Source organism: Mus pahari, chromosome 9, assembly GCF_900095145.1.
Source record: "Mus pahari chromosome 9, PAHARI_EIJ_v1.1, whole genome shotgun sequence".
Taxonomy (NCBI): Eukaryota; Metazoa; Chordata; class Mammalia; order Rodentia; family Muridae; genus Mus; species Mus pahari.
Genome location: NC_034598.1, coordinates 37,740,447 through 37,758,154, shown reverse-complemented (window position 1 = coordinate 37,758,154; position 17,708 = coordinate 37,740,447). Strand labels below are relative to the sequence as shown.

The 17,708-nt window shown below is 39.9% G+C and overlaps 1 pseudogene; it reads right to left on the bottom strand.

Annotated features, from left to right (window-relative positions):
* LOC110326070 overlaps positions 1–15,461 on the bottom strand; it is a 43,436-nt pseudogene extending 27,975 nt beyond the window's left edge.
* Between the last annotated feature and the right edge of the window lie 2,247 nt (positions 15,462–17,708).

Here is a 17,708-nt window from a genome sequence, read left to right as displayed (position 1 = left end):
ATGTTTAGTGGAAGAAGCATTTCTCAGATAGCTAATACAAAGATTTTTGAAACTCTGGGAATAATCGGTGGAAGGATTTTATTCCCTTGCCACAGCATCTCTTGTTCTTAGCACAGTCTCCTTAATGAGCAACCATATTTTAAAGTACCTAGGTATATTCTGCCAGTAACACTTCAGCATGTTATATTTACATTTAATTTAAATTACCACATTCAATTGATCTGACCTTAGGTCTGTTAATGACTGAACTTATAGAACATATTGAATTGATGAAAACACACACCCAGACAGAGTCATAATATCTATATGGATTTTTGCTACCTATTATTTTCTCAAAGGAGTAAAATATGGCTTTCATGCAAGATTGAAATATCCTCCTACCCTTCAAATTGGCATCAATTTGATAGAAGTGGGGATATGACTCACAGACAAACTCTCAGGGGATGTGTACATAACCAAACGAAGTTTTCTCAAACAGTTGAGACGGATGTGTGAGACTCTTAATGGGAATCTGAAGGCGTCGAACCTCTTTTCTAAAGTAGATGTTTATGAATGAAGATGTCACCCATTCCATAACAGGGTTGTTCATTTGAATCTTCCTAACCAATTCAGCACTTTAGTACCTAACACATATTTGGATGAAATTTAAACTTTCTCAGCAGTAATATCACTGTGACATTTTGTTGGTTACTTGAGTCTCCATGTTCTGAACTTTATCCAGTTCCATCATCAAATATTGAACAGTTTTTCAAATATATATATATATATATATATATATATATATATATATATGGAACATAAAACATTTGTGTCTTTATCACTTCAAATTGAAACATGAACCAACCTTCTTTGCAAATGCATTGGCTTCCTGAATCAAAGAATCAGGATGTGCTCTGTGTAGTTTTATGTCAACTTGACAGGAGCTAAAGTCATCTGCAAGAATGGATTTCTAATGACCCTGGTTATGATGGATGACATATGGAACAAGTAAATGCCTCCATAAGATCAGGCTGAAGGTAAGCCTTACAGCATTTTCATAATTAGTGATTGACAGGAGCGCCCAGTCCATTGTAGGTGGTGCCACCCTTAGGCTGGTGGGCCTGGGTTCTGAAAGAAAGCAGATCAAGCCATAGGGAGCAAGTCAGTAAGCAGCACCCCCCCATGCCTTCTACATCAGCTCCCGTCTCCAGGTTCCTGCTGTTTGAGTTCCTGTCTTGACTTCCTTCAATGATGAACAGCAACATGGAAATATAAAACAAATAAACATTTCCTCCAATAAAAACTCACAATAGCTTCTCACCGCAGTTAAAACCCTAACTAATACAGGGTTTTATCCCTAAGTTCCTAACTTTTATCCCCAAGTTGATAGGTGTTTTTTTCACAGATGAGCATAGTCCCCATTCTCTGCTAAAACTGAACACCATCAATGTACTTAAGCTGCTGTACCCTTGTGGGGACGTCTCAGAGAGTGCAGTGTGGGTTAATCTTAATACATATAGAGGACTATTTCAGAGCAGAGTCCTCACTGGAAAGGGAAAAGTGTTAGAAGCAAGGTTCAAATAGCACTTACATCCTTAGGGAAATGAGGCATTTCTTCATGCAGAGCTTTTGGTAGATAATCTGGCCTTGTCCTGATCTCAGAACAACTTTTGTCATTTTGTACCTTTTCTGAAGCTGTTTTAGACAGATCTCATTGCATAATATGAATTCTGGAGGCAGCATCTTTGCAGAAGGATGGTGATGATGATGCAGTTTCCCCAGGCTGTTTCCACGGCACCAACATCAGCATCCTGTACATTGCCTGAAGAAACAAAGCTCCGCAGACTCTTTTAGTAGTTATGATGATTTAATGGACAAAACACTTTCCTGGAAACATGATAAAGGCCTGGCTCACTTAGCTTTGACTAATTCCTTCAATTAGTAGCCATACATAAATATCTTGTCTAGGTAATGTCTTTTTTCCCATCTGAAAACCTCACTAGCCCTTGGGTATTCCTTTGAGGAGTTCAAAATGATGGCTTCTAGTTGGAGAAGAGACATCTTATTTTATGACAGTTGGGATTCTCTACAAACAGTGGCAGCTCAGCAGGAAGCACTAGGGAAGGACCTTTCACCAATAAATGTGTCTCATTACAGCTGTTTACAACAACGTCTCTTCCAATTCACAGGCAACATTTCCTGAACCAAGAGAGTTCACAAATATTTGGAAGTTGGTTGAGTTTTACTGTACATGGAAGCCTGGAGATTTAACCACTGTTGTCTCACTGTCTCAGCTATGAAGCAATGGACACCCATCCTATGTTAGTTTGTGTTTTAGGAAACTCCTGCATAAAATCAATATGAGAAAAAAAAAAGGAAGGGATCAATTCTGATATACTCTTATTATGGCCCCAGTCAGCCAGGAGCCCAGAGCACAAACACCAGTGTCCTCTTTCTCAGCAGAGGTAGAGACTGCATTTGCAGCCAACCGCTTAGTACCCAGGTTCACAAATGACCTCCTAACCACAACTGACCATCCAACCCTCCTAAAGACTTGTGACTCAATGGTTTCAATTCTGTCACTTGCCACAATGAGTCAAGAAGTGGTTGACCTGCTCACTGGTCTATTTTCTTGTCTTTTAGAATCACCTGCATAGTCCAGTGCTGGCCGAAAAGAAATGTATGCTGACTCCAGTTTGACAAAAAGGTCTGCTCTCCAGGTCTTGCTTCTGTTCCAGAATCCTCAATATGCAATTCCCATGCCCCATTATGATATTGATAATGTGAATTATCCATGACTGGGGCTTAAGGCAGATTGCTAAGCAATTATCTCTAAGACCTAAGTTTAATTTCTGGGATCCAAGTGGTAGGTAGAAAGAACAGACTCCCAAATGTTGTCTTCTAAGTGCACATGCACTCCATGGGCTGTGTGTTTATAATTGTGTGCTCATACATTCACACACATACATATTCTAATACTAAATAAAATAAAATGTCAAAATGTATCTGTGACTAGAGGTTGATAAGAAAGATGAGGAGTGACTGCTTCCCATAAAAGCATGACTGGGTACCTGTGTTTAAACTTTAGCACAGATACACACAGAGAGAAAGGGGGCAGAGAAAGAAAGGGGGAGGAGGAGGAGTACGAGGAGGGGGAGGGAGAGTGAGAGAACCAGGAATATTGACAGGGCTATAGCCTGGATTTCTACCAACACAGAAAAATAATAGAGTTAATTTCTATCAATATCATACATGTCCCAAGTGTTCAATATACCAATTATATAATCTTTAAATTTTTCTAATATTTTATATTCCCACTAGTCCAATACTCTCATTTAGATAATGAGTGCATTATACAATATGGTTACACCATATCCAGTCATAGGCTGAGTTTAGAAATGTGTTTTACAGTAGATCCCATTGTGGTATCTACTTTAAAAAGCTTTCTGGTCTCACTCTTACAAAAGTGGAACCTTTTCTATCTTATATATGGTTTTTCTTTGGCACAAAGTCTCACCAGGTAATCCTTGGCTGTTCTGGCACATATACATATAGAGGCACTTTATACATATCTCACACTCACAAAGATTTGTCTGCCTTTGCCTCTCATTGCTAAGGGTATATATGTGCCCTAGTGCAATACCAAGAGGGGGGTCTCTGCCAGACCCAAGCTCAGCAGGTATGGTCTTGCCTTCCACCTGCCCTTCCCTCCACATTGCTAAAACTGTAGATTATATTCTTAAAGCTAGCCCCCAAGGTCTATTCTCTTATTTGACCACTTCCTTAGGTCTGACTAAAACTCCAAGGTCCAGCAATCAAAATCTGTTATTTGTTTACATTTGGGTAGCCTGTCCAATCAGAGCTCACCAACTCTCCCTAGCACAGGTTTCTCACTAGCAACTTAAAAACCCACATCTGTAAAGTCATCTATTGCTGTCTTTGTCTATTGCAGAGGCAGTACCCCACCCCACGCCCCTGACCCTGCTTGTTCCTCTGGGGTAATAAATCTATTTTGCACTGAGAATTTGCTGCGTGAGTATGTTCTTGGCTGAAGACTATTCCCCTTTAAAATCACACCCAGCTGTCTTCTCTTTTTACATGCTGTCTTAGTCAGGGTTTGCATTCCTGCACAAAACATCATGACCAAGAAGCAAGTTGGGGAGGAAAGGGTTGATTCAGCTTATATTTCCACACTGATTTTTGTCACCAAAGAAAGTCAGGACTGGAACTCAAGCAAGTCAAGAAGCAGGACCTGATCCAGAGGCCATGGAGGGATATTTCTTACTGGCTTATTTGCCCTGGCTTTCTCAGCTTGCTTTCTTATAGAACCCAAGACTACCAGCCCAGGGATGGCACCACAATGGGCCCTCCCACCCTTGATCACTAATTGAGAAAATGTCTTACAGCTGGATCTCATGGAGGTGTTTCCTCAAGGGAGGCTTCTTTCTCTGTGATAACTCCAGTTTGTGTCAAGTTGACACACAGAACCAGCCAGTATAATGGACCCCTTGTCAATTTGACACACAAACACACCACTATTAAACCTCAACTCATACTTTCTTATTCATCCCCCAAATCTAAATAACTTTAGAAGTCCCACAATCTGTACAAATTGTTACATATTAAAATTTCAATCTCTTTAAAATATCTAATCTCTTTTAATATTCAAAGTTGTTTAAGAGTTACAAATCTCTTAACTGTGGGCTCCATGAAAATACTTTCTTCCTTCAAGAGGGAAAAATATCAAGGCACAATCACAATCAAAAGCAAAATCAAACTCTAACCATCCAGTGTCTGAGATCCATTCAAGAACTTCTGAGCTTCTCAGGCTCTGCCCTCTGTAGCACTCTTAGCTCAGATTGATCCACACCTCTGACGCTGCTTTTCTTGGTAATCATCCCAAGGTACTGTCATCTCCAACACACTGGGGTCTTTTCCACAACTAAGCCTCACTAATAGCTGCTCCTGGACTCTCTTCATGGTGTCAAGCCTCAAATCATTTGCATGACCCCTTCAGTCCTGGACTGTCAACTGGAAATTAGGCTGCACCTTCACCAATGGCCTTTCATGGCCTCTCTCAATGCCAAGTCTCAGCTGCTCTTCATGATCCCTTCATGACTTCAAAATCAGTACCAGTTGGGTGATTCTTACATATTACTAAGTCCAGCTGCAGCATGAGGTACAAACCTGGCTATCTCTGAAATACAGCTTCTTTGTGTTCTCAGAAAACACATCCCAGAAGATTTCACCTCAGTGATGCTGGCCTCTTCTTAATCACTGCTAATTTCTTAGCTCTAGCTAACCAGCATCAATTGTCCCAGTATCACAAAGTTTTCATTTTAGTAGTTCTGATATCTTGTTAATCACAGTTTATTCTTCAGTCCCAGCTAATCAAAACCACATAATCTTCACAATAAAAACAACAACAACAACAACAAAAAATAGCCCTGATAAGAGTCTTTAATCTTGCCTCTGAAATTTCACAAGCCAGGCTTCCTTCATTTGCATTGTTCTCAACATTATCTTCCAAGCTCCTACAGAACATCCCACAGAGCTCTTAACACCCAATGGCTCTTCTAGCCCAAAGTTCCAAATTCCTTCTACTGTCTTCCCCAAAGCATGGTCTTGTTGTCACAGAAATACCCAACTATGCTGACAGCAATTTGTCTTAAGCAGAGTTTGCATTCCTGCAGAAAACATCATGACCAAGAAGCAAGTTGGGGAGGAAAGGGCTTATTCAGCTTACACTTCCACATTGCTGTTCATCACCAAAGGAAGTCAGGACTGGAACTCAAGCAGGTCAGGAAGTGGGAGCTGATGCAGAGCCCATGGAGGGATGTTACTGGTTTGCTTCCCCTGCCTTGCTCAACTTGCTTTCTTATAGAGCCCAAGATTACCAGCCCTGAGATGGCACTACCCACAATGAGTCCTCCTACCCTTGATCACTAATTGAGAAAATGCCTTACAGCTGGATCTCATGGAGGCATTTCCTCAAAAGATCCTCCTTTCTCTGTGATAACTTCAGTTTGTGTCAAATTGACACACAAAACCAGACCGTACACAGGCCATATCTTTGGGTTCTGTATTAGTGTTTTACTGCTTGGAGCAGACACCATGACCAAGGCAACTCTTATAAAAAGCAACATTTAATTGTGGCTGCCTTAACAGGTTCAGAGGTTCATTCCATTATCAGCAAGGCAGAAACATGGCACCATCCAGGCAGGCATGGTGCCGAAGGAGCTGAGAGTTCTCCATCTTTATCTGAAAGCTGCTTGCAGAATAATGACTTCAAGGTAGCTAGGATGAGGGTCTTAAAGCCCACACCCACAGTGACCCACATACTCCAACAGGGCTACACCTACTCCAACAGAGAAATGCCTACTAATAGTGCAACCCCCTATGCCGAGCATATGCAAATTGTCACAGGTTCAAATGGCTAATGTTATCTAAAATTAGCACACATGGATGCTGCGACTGTTGATTGTGACCTTTTCTCTCATTATTTCATTGCATGCAATCATAACATTAAGCTGTGGAGTGAAACAGAAGAATATTGGAGTGAACACCCAAGCACATTTTGTCCTTTAAGGTGTCGTCCTAAGGATTGAATGAATTTGACAAGATCATGTGAACTCATCAAATTTCCATTTAAGCATAAGACTAGCGGGATGAAGCTGGGCGTGGTGTGCACTCCTTTAATCCCAGCACTTGGGAGGCAGAGGCAGGCAGATTTCTGAGTTCGAGGCCAGCCTGGTCTACAGAGTGAGTTCCAGGAAAGCCAGGGCTATACAGAGAAACCTTGTCTCGAAAAACAAAGAACAAACAAACAAACAAACAAACAAAAAGACTAGTGGGGATAGTGGGGATGAAGAGCATATGATTAAGATCATCATAGATTTGAAATGAGGCTCCTCAGTATGTACCATTTGGTACATTTTTATTAATGCTTTTCCTTGGGTCATTTATACATTGCTCTAGGGTGAAATATAGCTATGTAGACCATAATTTCATAGATATTTATATTAATTAATCTGCCTGAAACAAACTTGCCAGTTTGAAGCATGTTTCCTGTGGAAATTACTGGCACATCATCCTCTTGTATGACATGTGCTACACTGGTTCTCATTGAAGGTACCAGGGTGATGCCCATTCTCCTCTCCTTGACATTCTTAGCTGGAGTTCAGAAGCTTTTGAGAGCAGTCACTATTGGTACTGAACTCTGAGGCAGAGTGAGCGAACATCCTCAGATTGCTGGGAGTCAGCTTGGGAGATCTGGCAGGATAAGGAGAAACTTGTAGTGCCATTTGCACTTCAATATTCTGTCCTGATTGGCAGGAGCTGCTGGACTCAGTGTGAGAACAGCCAAGGACTTGAGTAACCATGACGGGCTCCTATGTCTGAGAACTCCAGAGGTTGGGTGGGCTCTAGGCTCTATCCATCTGCGCTGTCTAGATATTGCTGCTGTGGAATTCTCTGCTCTAGATTTAAAGCTTCACTTTCAAAAACAAGGAAAAATAAGAACCAAAGAAGCCTGACACAATATCACATGAGCATTAACAAGTACACACACACACACACACACACACACACACACACACACAGAGAGAGAGAGAGAGAGAGAGAGAGAGAGAGAGAGAGAGAGAGAGAGAGCTGCCTGATGTCTCATGACTATGAGAACACCACAATGTGCAGTGCTCTAGTCCAAAATGCAGCCATGTAAATGGCAAGTCACACATACAACTCACAGTTAGAGACACGTGCTATCAGGGCATGCTACTGTTTCCAGAGATACAACTGAACTGTGGATGGTTTCACGTGGTTGAAAAGACAGAAGCAGAGGGTTGGGGGTGTCACAGAAGATAAAGAATTGACTCAGCTCTAGCCTCTCTCTCTGGGATTATCTTGGATTAAAGATAAGCTAAAGGGAACTCATCCTTTGAACCCCAGCAAAATCAACTCTAAAATTAACTTCACTTGATCTCAGATTGCTACTGCTCCAGGTGGCCCTAAGAAATAGAGAAAGTTCCCTATAAATTTAGGAGGTTGCTACAGCCCAGAATTGAATATAGAACACTTAGTGAATGCAGAAACACACAGCCCTCCACCCAACATGCCAACACACACACACACACACACACACACACACACACACACACACACACATATATATATATATATATATATATATATATATATATATATATCACCAAGACAAGCAAATACCCTCTCACACATACACCCATCACAAGCACATGCATACACACAACCCACTAGCTCCATACCAAGAGTAACATAACATAAACAGACACAAATACCATTCCTACACACATCATACAAACAACTCCTGCCCCTACATCAACACAGACTCTTCTACATTCAAATAATGCACATGGAACATAACCTATACAAACACACTAAAGACTGGTTTGGACGTTTCAGGATAAAGAAATTAAAAGTGTGGCGGGAGAAGGTCAGACAAATGTACTGAGTGGAAGATGCCATTTGTCCTCCAACACTGAGCACCTGGATGGTCCTTCTTGGCATGAGGCTTCAGCACCATGCAGAGCTCCAAGAATGCCACCACTTGCATGGCAGCAATGAACACAGTGTCTAGAAGTGTGAGCCTCCACCTCAGAGTCAAACCCTGAAAGTCAAAAGGACTTGGCTTTCGAGCCACACACTGAAGCTGACATAATATTCCAGGGCTGGACATGGATGTGTGGATGTTCTCTATATATTTCTGACTAAATGTGTGGGTCTATATGGAAAGATATATGAGGTCACTTCAACCTGAGGTAGGTCATAGATCGACAGTGTCAAATGGACAGTTTTCTGAGTGTTTGTGTATGTTTGTCTGTGTGTTTGTCTGTCTCTCTGTGTGTGTGTGTGTGTATATGTGTGTACATGTATGTGCCATGGAGTGGTGTGTAGGTCAGAGCACAATTTTGGGTAGTTGTTAATTCTCTCTTTCCACCTGTGTATCCTGGGATTTGAATTTAGGTCACGAGTTTTGGTGTCAAGCCTGTTTTTAATGCCTGAGTTATCTCAATGATCCTCCAAAGCCCAACCTCTTCCTGTTAAATGCATCTGCGGCTATTTTTACCATGTTTCTTACCTCCACAGTGGTCCTTCCCTTCCACTGTTTTGCAAGATGATGGAGACCTCCGACTATATAAAGTAAGATACAGACTACATACATCACCCCTCCATGATGTAGTTGTCAAACTATCTGCTCATAAACCAGTGAATCATAAAGCAAGTAAAAATTCCACATCTTAACTCCAAAGCACAAAACGAGGGGCAATAAAGTTATTCTCTAGGTTTGCTTGTGGTTTGCTCTCAGCAGTAGTGGGGCATAAACTAGGGTTTTGTGCACATGAGGTGAGCACTCTGTGCATCCCAGCCCCTTATTCTATAGCTTTAATTTGTGAGGACTGAACAAAAATTTTCCTAGAAATGCACTCATTTCCCTTTCACTCTTTTAAATATGGATATTAGAAGTTTCAAGTTACAAAAGTAGTTCATGTTTATATGCCTAAGTGGTAACTTAGACATTCCTATACCTCATTTAAAAGGAATATCGTTTATCTGAAAATTCTTATTAGGACTCTGAAGCAAAACTTTTTCTAAGAAAAAGCATCAGTGTTTTAAGCATTAAGTCATTAGCATACATTAGGAAATGTAAATCGTAGGTCTTTACTCAATAAAGCAATAATAGCAAGGGTTATAAAATCTTAGATATTTAATCCACAGCCTTATAAAATCAACCCCAGAGAATCTTCCTAGCATCATCACTATTAATATTTCCCAATTGGCAGCTTAACCAGGAAATGAGCATTAAGAGCAGAGATGAGGGACTACAGAAATGGCTCAGTGGTTAAAAGTGCATGATGCTCTTCTAGAGGACCTGAATCTGGCTCATTCAGGTCGGGCAGCTTAAAAACAACCTGTAACTTCAGCTGCAGAATATCCTACATCTTCTTCTGGCTTCTGCAAGTGCCTGCCCATATGTGTGTGTGCGCGCGTGTGCACACACACACACACCACTTTCTCTTTCTCTGTCTATCTGTCTCTCTCTCTCTCTCTTTCACACATACATACACACACACACACACAGAGAGAGAGAGAGAGAGAGAGAGAGAGAGAGATGCACATACATACCCCCACCCACATGAATAAATAATATAAAGCATAAACATTCAGTATTCATCTCAGTCCCCTCTGACATTGTGTACACATGATATCCCATGGATATTTTCAACCAATCACACTAAACACGAAGTTGTATCCATGGAAAATTTAGTGAAAGGACAAGTCCAATTTAGGGACATTACATCTGAACACCCAGCTGTTATTTTCCATGCCCCAAGCCATGCCAATTTAAATTAAAATGTTTCTTTTAATCTTCTGCAAAATAGTCTTTTGAGAATAATTATCCTAATGTCAGAAAAATCTTCAGAGCTTATTTTTGCCTAGTAGGGGATCATTTTGTTAGTATCTTATATTAACTTTAGAATTCTCTCCATCTACTGACAGCAGCTAGCAAAATGAGCACCGTTGTTGACATACTTTAGCAAAGTACAGGAGGTTTGTTTACTATGCCCCCCGCTGGATTTAAGGGTGACCTGACAGCTATACTTCCTAAAGAAAAACCAACTGTAATTGTGTTGATGTATGACCAGCAGATTTCAGGGACTGTTGTATTGTTTCCACCACAGCAAGGTGTTTTTGTTTTGTTTTGTTTTGGTTTTTTGGTTTTTTTAGGGGGGTATTCTATTAATGTCTGGGGTGCATGAAAAACACTGAAATGCCAGAGGTGATCAAACAGGAAACATTTAATGCAAGGCACTTGGCATTTATTTTTCTTTTAAAAATCTATTATTTTATTTATTTGATGGGGAGAAGGGCACATGTTCTTTGGGACTGTTGAGGTTTGGTCTTTTACTATTTATTGGAATACTAAGTGGTGGCCTTCAAGATTTGGAGTCTGCACGTAGCCTGAGGGACCTTGCCCCCCAGATAATTCTGAATGATAGATAAAGATGCTAGCAGCCAATAGGTGGGGAAAAGAGACATGGGGCAGGTTTCCAGGGTTTGGGACCACTAGGAAGGGGCAAGGGGAGACAGAACATCAGGAGAGAAGCAAGGAGAAGCTGCAATGAAGGAGGAAGAATGTGCAGAAGGGAAAAGAGAGTCACTGAGCCATAAAATGGAGGCCATGTGGGCTGGACAATTGGCGTTAAGAGCAGCTCAGATGGAACACAGACATTATTAGTAAGTAGTAACTCATTGTTATTGGTAGGAAAATGGATTCTAACAGCATGGAGGGTAGTCAGCTGTCTAGCTATTTGCTGCTTAAGGCCTATTAAAAATATAAGGCTGTATGTGTATCTTTCATCTGAGAACATAAATGAGTACATAATGGTCTAAGGCAGGAAGGACTCTCACTCAAGGGATTTATTAAATATTATTTACATCATAGGACACATTTGAGAATCAGAAGGCAACTTGCAGGAGTCTGTTGACTTATTTTATCACGTGGATCCTGGGGATAAAAGTCAAATTATCAGGCTTGGAGGCACTGCCTTTACCCACTGAGCCATCTCTCCAGCCCCAATGTGACACACACTGCTTTAAGGTATTGAGTTAAGTTCAGTTCACTGCTGCCTCAGATCCAAGATGGGCCCAAATCCAGTAGGAAAAACATGTATATCTTGATATTAGCTAAATGTTTCATATATTGTTACACAGCAAGAGAAAATGACAATGGTATCGGAACAGCTAAAGATGCAATGTCAGCATGAATGTGGTTAGGCCCTGGCTATTTACCCTGATGCTTTCCAGGATGGCAACTGATGGAAAGGTGAGACCAATGACTCTCCCTACAGCACCTGTGACAGGTGCAAGATCTCCTGTCAACAGTGCTCCAGATACTACTCATTGGGATGTCTAAGATGTCTTCTCAAGGCAGAACTTTCAGTGACATTCTATGCCTCTATGATTCACTTCTCTTCTCACACTGACCCTGCCCTGATGCACCGCCCATACCTTTTAATTTCTGTCTCCCTCCTATTACGATTTCCATCCACGTGAGCAAACACCGTACCTGGAAAACTCAAGGGAGGCACAATCTCCTTCTCAAAGCCCATGAATTCAGTGTGAATTGCTATAGTCTCAGCAAGTTAAATATCAGTGCCCCAGTAATTGAGTGTATCGGGAAAGGACGGTTTCTTACACATGTCTACTTCTGGATGTTTCTCTCCTTTCCTTTTTTAAATCTGGTAGAATAGGACTCATTCCCATGGCCCTATGAAGTCAGTTCACAGTCATTATTTGTTTTTCAGAGAAATTGGAATATTTTGGATGATTAACCATTTCTAAAGAGATGAAGATGGCCCACAGCAATCCCCCTGCCTCTGCCTCCGAGTTCTGAGATTTACACATATGTACAGCCTTGCAGGGATTATTTTTATTAGAACACCCTGATTGGTGACTTCTCGGGTCTCTTAATTAGTACCATGAAAGATAAAATGGAAAGGGGAAAATTTAAAAAAGCACAACAGATCTTTGGACACAGATCTCAGTTGCTCACCCACTTTCCCTTTTGTTGTCACTGTCGTTGTTACACATTTCTGAGTCTTTTATTTTTTCAATTTCAGTATAAATAGAATGAATCTTGAAAGCAAACCCAGAAGGCATGTATAATTAATGCACAGCCTCCCAAGAAGCTGCCTGCCGCAGTAGGGAGGAGATGCGGACTTGACAGAATTCTGTTACACTCATCACCTCTTGGGAAGAGGGATTTAGCCTGAGATGTGAAGCCCAAAGACTTGAGGAACTTCTCAAGATGAGAGGAGTGTGGATGAGTGCTACCTCAGACATCGAGTCTCCCCGAGAGCCACTTTAGAAGGAATGTGCCAGTCCTACAGACTCCCATGAAGACGAGACTGTATTCTAATTTCCATCCTTAAACAGCACCACTTGGGCTACGTTCCAGAGTTTAGAGCTGCACATAGAGCCCAAGTTTAACTTATGAATGATAATAAGGCAAAGTCAATAAAAAAAACGGAGAAATAACCTTAGAAATTGGTTAATTGTAAGACAGGCGGGGGATAAGTCAGCACAGAAAGTAAGAACAAAAGAAAACAAAATTGTCTCTTTGTTAAACCACTGAACATGAAAGCACACAGCAAATCTGCAACGCTTTTCTTGGTTCAGACAACTTAGAGAGTCAGCACTGATGGCTCACACTTAGGTTCCTACAGTCGGGAGACTGAATGAGGGCGATCTGAAGTTCAAAACCACTGTTAGGTATCCAGGAAGATCCTATCTTAGAAACCTAAAAGAATAACAATGCAATGTTTCCCCCTTGTACTTAGATCAAGCAGCTACATTAGGTCAGTTTTTAATGGTTATTTTTTTGATGGTTACCACGTGACACTCCACTGGGATTATAAAGTTGGTATAGCCAACAGCTGTCCTCTTTGGTCCTCATCTGATCAGTCAAAACCATCAGTATTCCATGTGGCATATGATATTTCTCTCAGACTATTTTAAAATAAGCTGGATCTGAGAATCACAACATAGGTTTTTGGAATCATCAAAAGACATTTATAAAGTAGAAGTATTTGGACTAAAATTCTCTGTGAAAATATTACAAAAGAGGCTCTCTGTCTCTGTCTGCCTCTGTCTGTCTCTCTGTGTGGTGGTGGTGGTGGTGGTGGTGTGTGTGTGTGTGTGTGTGTGTGTGTGTGTGTGTATTCTAAATGCTGGTGATAAACTGTCAAAACACACAAAGATTCTTCTCCAAAGAAACAACTTTTATTTTGAGAATCTACTGAAATAAGTAGAGAATAATACCATAATGAGCAAGCTGAACAGCACCTTGGGGTTTTTTTTATATAGTGTTCATTTTTATCGGCAATGCTACAGATACTTTCCCCACAATTTAAGATGTCATTTTCTTTATTTCTACCATTTCTGAAAATTCTTCTTTTCATCTTAACTATTATAATTTTTAAAGAAAGGTCAAGGATCACCTTTTCTCTAGCTGCCGCTTTAAGTTGTGTTTGGGTTTTCTAGCAACTAGACTATGGCATTTACCTGTATTATATATTGGGCTCTGTGTCTGGGGAGGAGGGCAGTGAACAGTTGGTAATGCAGCCTGATTTTTTTTTCTTTGAAGTTTTTCATCCGTTATGAGTTTTATTTTCTACTTTCTGGCAGCATCTTCTCAATCAATATTTAGTTATCTCCTCCCTACACTTATCCTGCAAATCTTGAATGATCTGTGTCTTAGGATTTTAAACTATTTTTGGTCACTTTTAATCTTTCGCAAGCATTGTGTAGCTGGCAGGTTTTCTTTCCATATTTTAAAATGAGAACTCTGCACCCTATTTTCAAGGTCACCAGTGTTCTATGGAACCCTGTCTAAAAATATCCATAAGATCCACTGTTTTAGACACATCCATATTCTTGGATGGATTTGTGTGAATTTTTTGCAATATGGTTTTCATAAGGTTGCTTGTTAGTTTCTTTCCGTGGTGCTGGGGAAAAAGCCGGGACCACAATGTCAGGCAAGCACTTCGTCTTGCATCATTGAGCTGTGCTTTCAAACTATTCATAGCTAAGGTTTAATATCTGTCCCGATGAACAGTTATTGATCACTTTGAAAGTATATCAGTGTGTTATATCTATTTGTTTCTCCCTGTCTCTGTGTCTATCTCTTTCCTTTATGTGTATGTTTGTGTGTTTATGCACATACTATTATAGTTGTTTTTATTAAGAACTTATATATTTATAGATCATAATTAATTGTTTTTCATCCATTTATTGTAAGCTCATTTTCTTGAGCATGCATGTCTCAGGTCTTCAACTCATGCTCTGCTGTGGGTAGAGACCATAAACTTTGATAGGCTCTGAATTCCAGTCTGTGAATCAAAACCAAAGTTTGGGTCTCTTCATAAATGTTTTCTGTTTGGTTCCCCTAGGAGACTCCTTACAAATAGACCTTTGTGTTAATGAACCGTTGGTTAATTTTATATCTTTGTATAAAATTAATACAAAGATATAAAATTAACTCTACTACAGGGGTTAACAGAAAATATGAATTTCTTACCTCAAGCTTTCTTTGGATCAGTCTGAGCATGTTTATCTGGTTTCTTGGCTCAGGATTTTACAAGGTCACCCTGGATTGAGCTGGTAAGACTGTAACTATACCTCCAAACTCAAACTCATTGTTGGAAAGATCATTTTCTTACAACTATATGACTGAGGCTTTGCTTATAGCCAACTTTCAGCTAGGCACAGTCAGCCCTTACATCTTAAAGAAAGCTCACCATGTTTACTGATACCTGGCGGGCCACTTGGAGATTTCTAACTGCATTTAGCTGTATCTGTAGTCTTCCACCTTTGCTCGACTTCTCATACGGAGTTATGAAGGTCAGAAGAGGCTCACACTTCCAATTCCTGGCAAGAACCATCGTTGAGTCAGGAGCATTTCACTTAGCTGCTCTTTTCTGAGTTGCTTATATTTTCAATTTATTATGCAAGAAAGATTCCCAGTCAAATCCTTTACCACTTATAACTTTCACACATGCTAATTGGATCCTTTCTCTGAGTTTTGACACATGGAGTAAGTTGAACCAAACAATATTTTGTGGAAGGAGGAGGTTATTTCTCCCTCAAACTGGGATGTTTGGTTTTTCTCTCTATTGGAAACATTGTTCTTTTGTGTTTGATCTCACTGTGATAAATGTGTGTGTGTGTGTATATATATATATATATATATATATATATATATATATATATATATATTTACAGTTGTGCTGAGAGAGAAGGAAGCTAGGGGATCATCATCCCAATAGAGAGAAACATGATTGTACACAATTATTTGTGTATTTTGCAAAATCCAACACTGTCTCCTTTGAAATTAGAATTTATTGACTATATTAGATAATACATAGGGAGATTTTTGATTTCTTGCCTACTTTGTAAAGTTCTGTTTATCCAGAAGGGTGATTAGGGAAAGATCGAGATTGTGTGCTCTTATGACAGAAGAAGGCAGATTTAGATAAAAGGTTACTTTGCAACCACTCTTCTGCCTCCTCCCTACACTGATTCATACCTCAGTACTGAGCCATCTTTTTCTGTATCACAAGGAAGTATCTACTGATCACTTTCTTACCAATCTTTCAGTGGTAAGAGATAGTTTCTCAATCATAGTAAATTGGAGCTCATGCTGAATTCTGTAGTCCAGCTAGTCCAATGATGGTGGTCTACCAATGGAAGGTCTAAGAATACAGTTGTTCAGTTTACAATGCAGGTTGTTATCTAAATTTATCTTCAGTATATATTAGAATCCCAAAGACATTGACTCTCTTTGACAGTTCTCAACTACTGCTCCAGTACCATGGATGCCACCATACTTCTACTAATATGTCCCACTAAGCCCTTCTTAAGTTGAAGCATTCAACCTCCTTTTTAACCTAAAGTCTCAAATTTCACATTGTGCCAACAAGCTTCATGATTAGACCTGTCCCAGGAATACCTCACTTCTGATACTAATCTTTGTTTTAGTGCTATGTCATGAAGAGATAACGTGACCAAGACAACACTTATAAGAAAATGCCTTTAATTGGGTGATTGCTTACAGTTTCAGAGATTTGGTCCACTATCAACATAGCGGGGAGTGTGGTGGCCTGCAGGCAGATAAAGTGCTGGAGAAGGAGTTGAGACTTCTATATACTTATCTGGGCAGAGAGAAAGAGAGATTGAGAGAGACAGAGAGAGAGACAGAGACAGAGACAAACAGAGACAAATAAGAGAAAGACGGAGATGAAACAGGCTCTGGGCTTTGAAACCTCAAAACCCGCCTTCATTGAAACAATCCTCCAGCAAGGCCCTACTCTTGTCCTTCTAATCCTCTCAAAAAGTGCCACACCTTGGTGACTAAGCATTCAAATATAAAAGCCTAGGGGGGTCCATTATTATTCAAGCCACCACACCCTTACTATAGGAACTTCAGGAGTTCTCCAGAGTCATCATGTTAATATGAATTATCCAAATCCATTTTCTTTGGAAGCTTGACAATAAAGAGAACTTCTGCTGTCTGAAGGCTGAATGCCTTGAACTTAGAGTAATTCTTCATTAATATGAAAACAAAAACCTTTGGATATTTTAAAATTCCATTGAATGAAACTTAGAGCATCAACACGTAATTACATCATTGGAGAAAAAAAAATGTAAAATTGCCATAGAAAAAGATTGACCTACCTCAGTATTTGAAGCTGTTTTAGCATTCACTGTTTGGCTATTCCTATAAAAATTGATAATATTATCAATATGGAGCATGTGGCTCTAGTGAGAATTGCTAATGAACATATGGAACAACATATTATAAGATATATATGTTTCTTTCCATACCCTCTATGCTGATAGTACTAGAGATTTTCATTTCCCTCACTTCAAGTCAATGGGTAGAAAAAAAATTATATTCTTGAGGAATTTAGGGAGACAACAGCTTGAGCTACATAACTACAGCATCTTTTAAAAGAATACGAGCAAAGATATCAGTAATTATAAAGATCATATCAACATCCAAATTATACAATATCTAAGGTTAAGAAAACCTGACTGAGTGAGACAGAAAGGCATCACTTGAACATAAAGTTTCCCTATGAAGCTGTGGTTCTCATCCTCATCCTTCTTAAATCTGGGAACCTTTGATA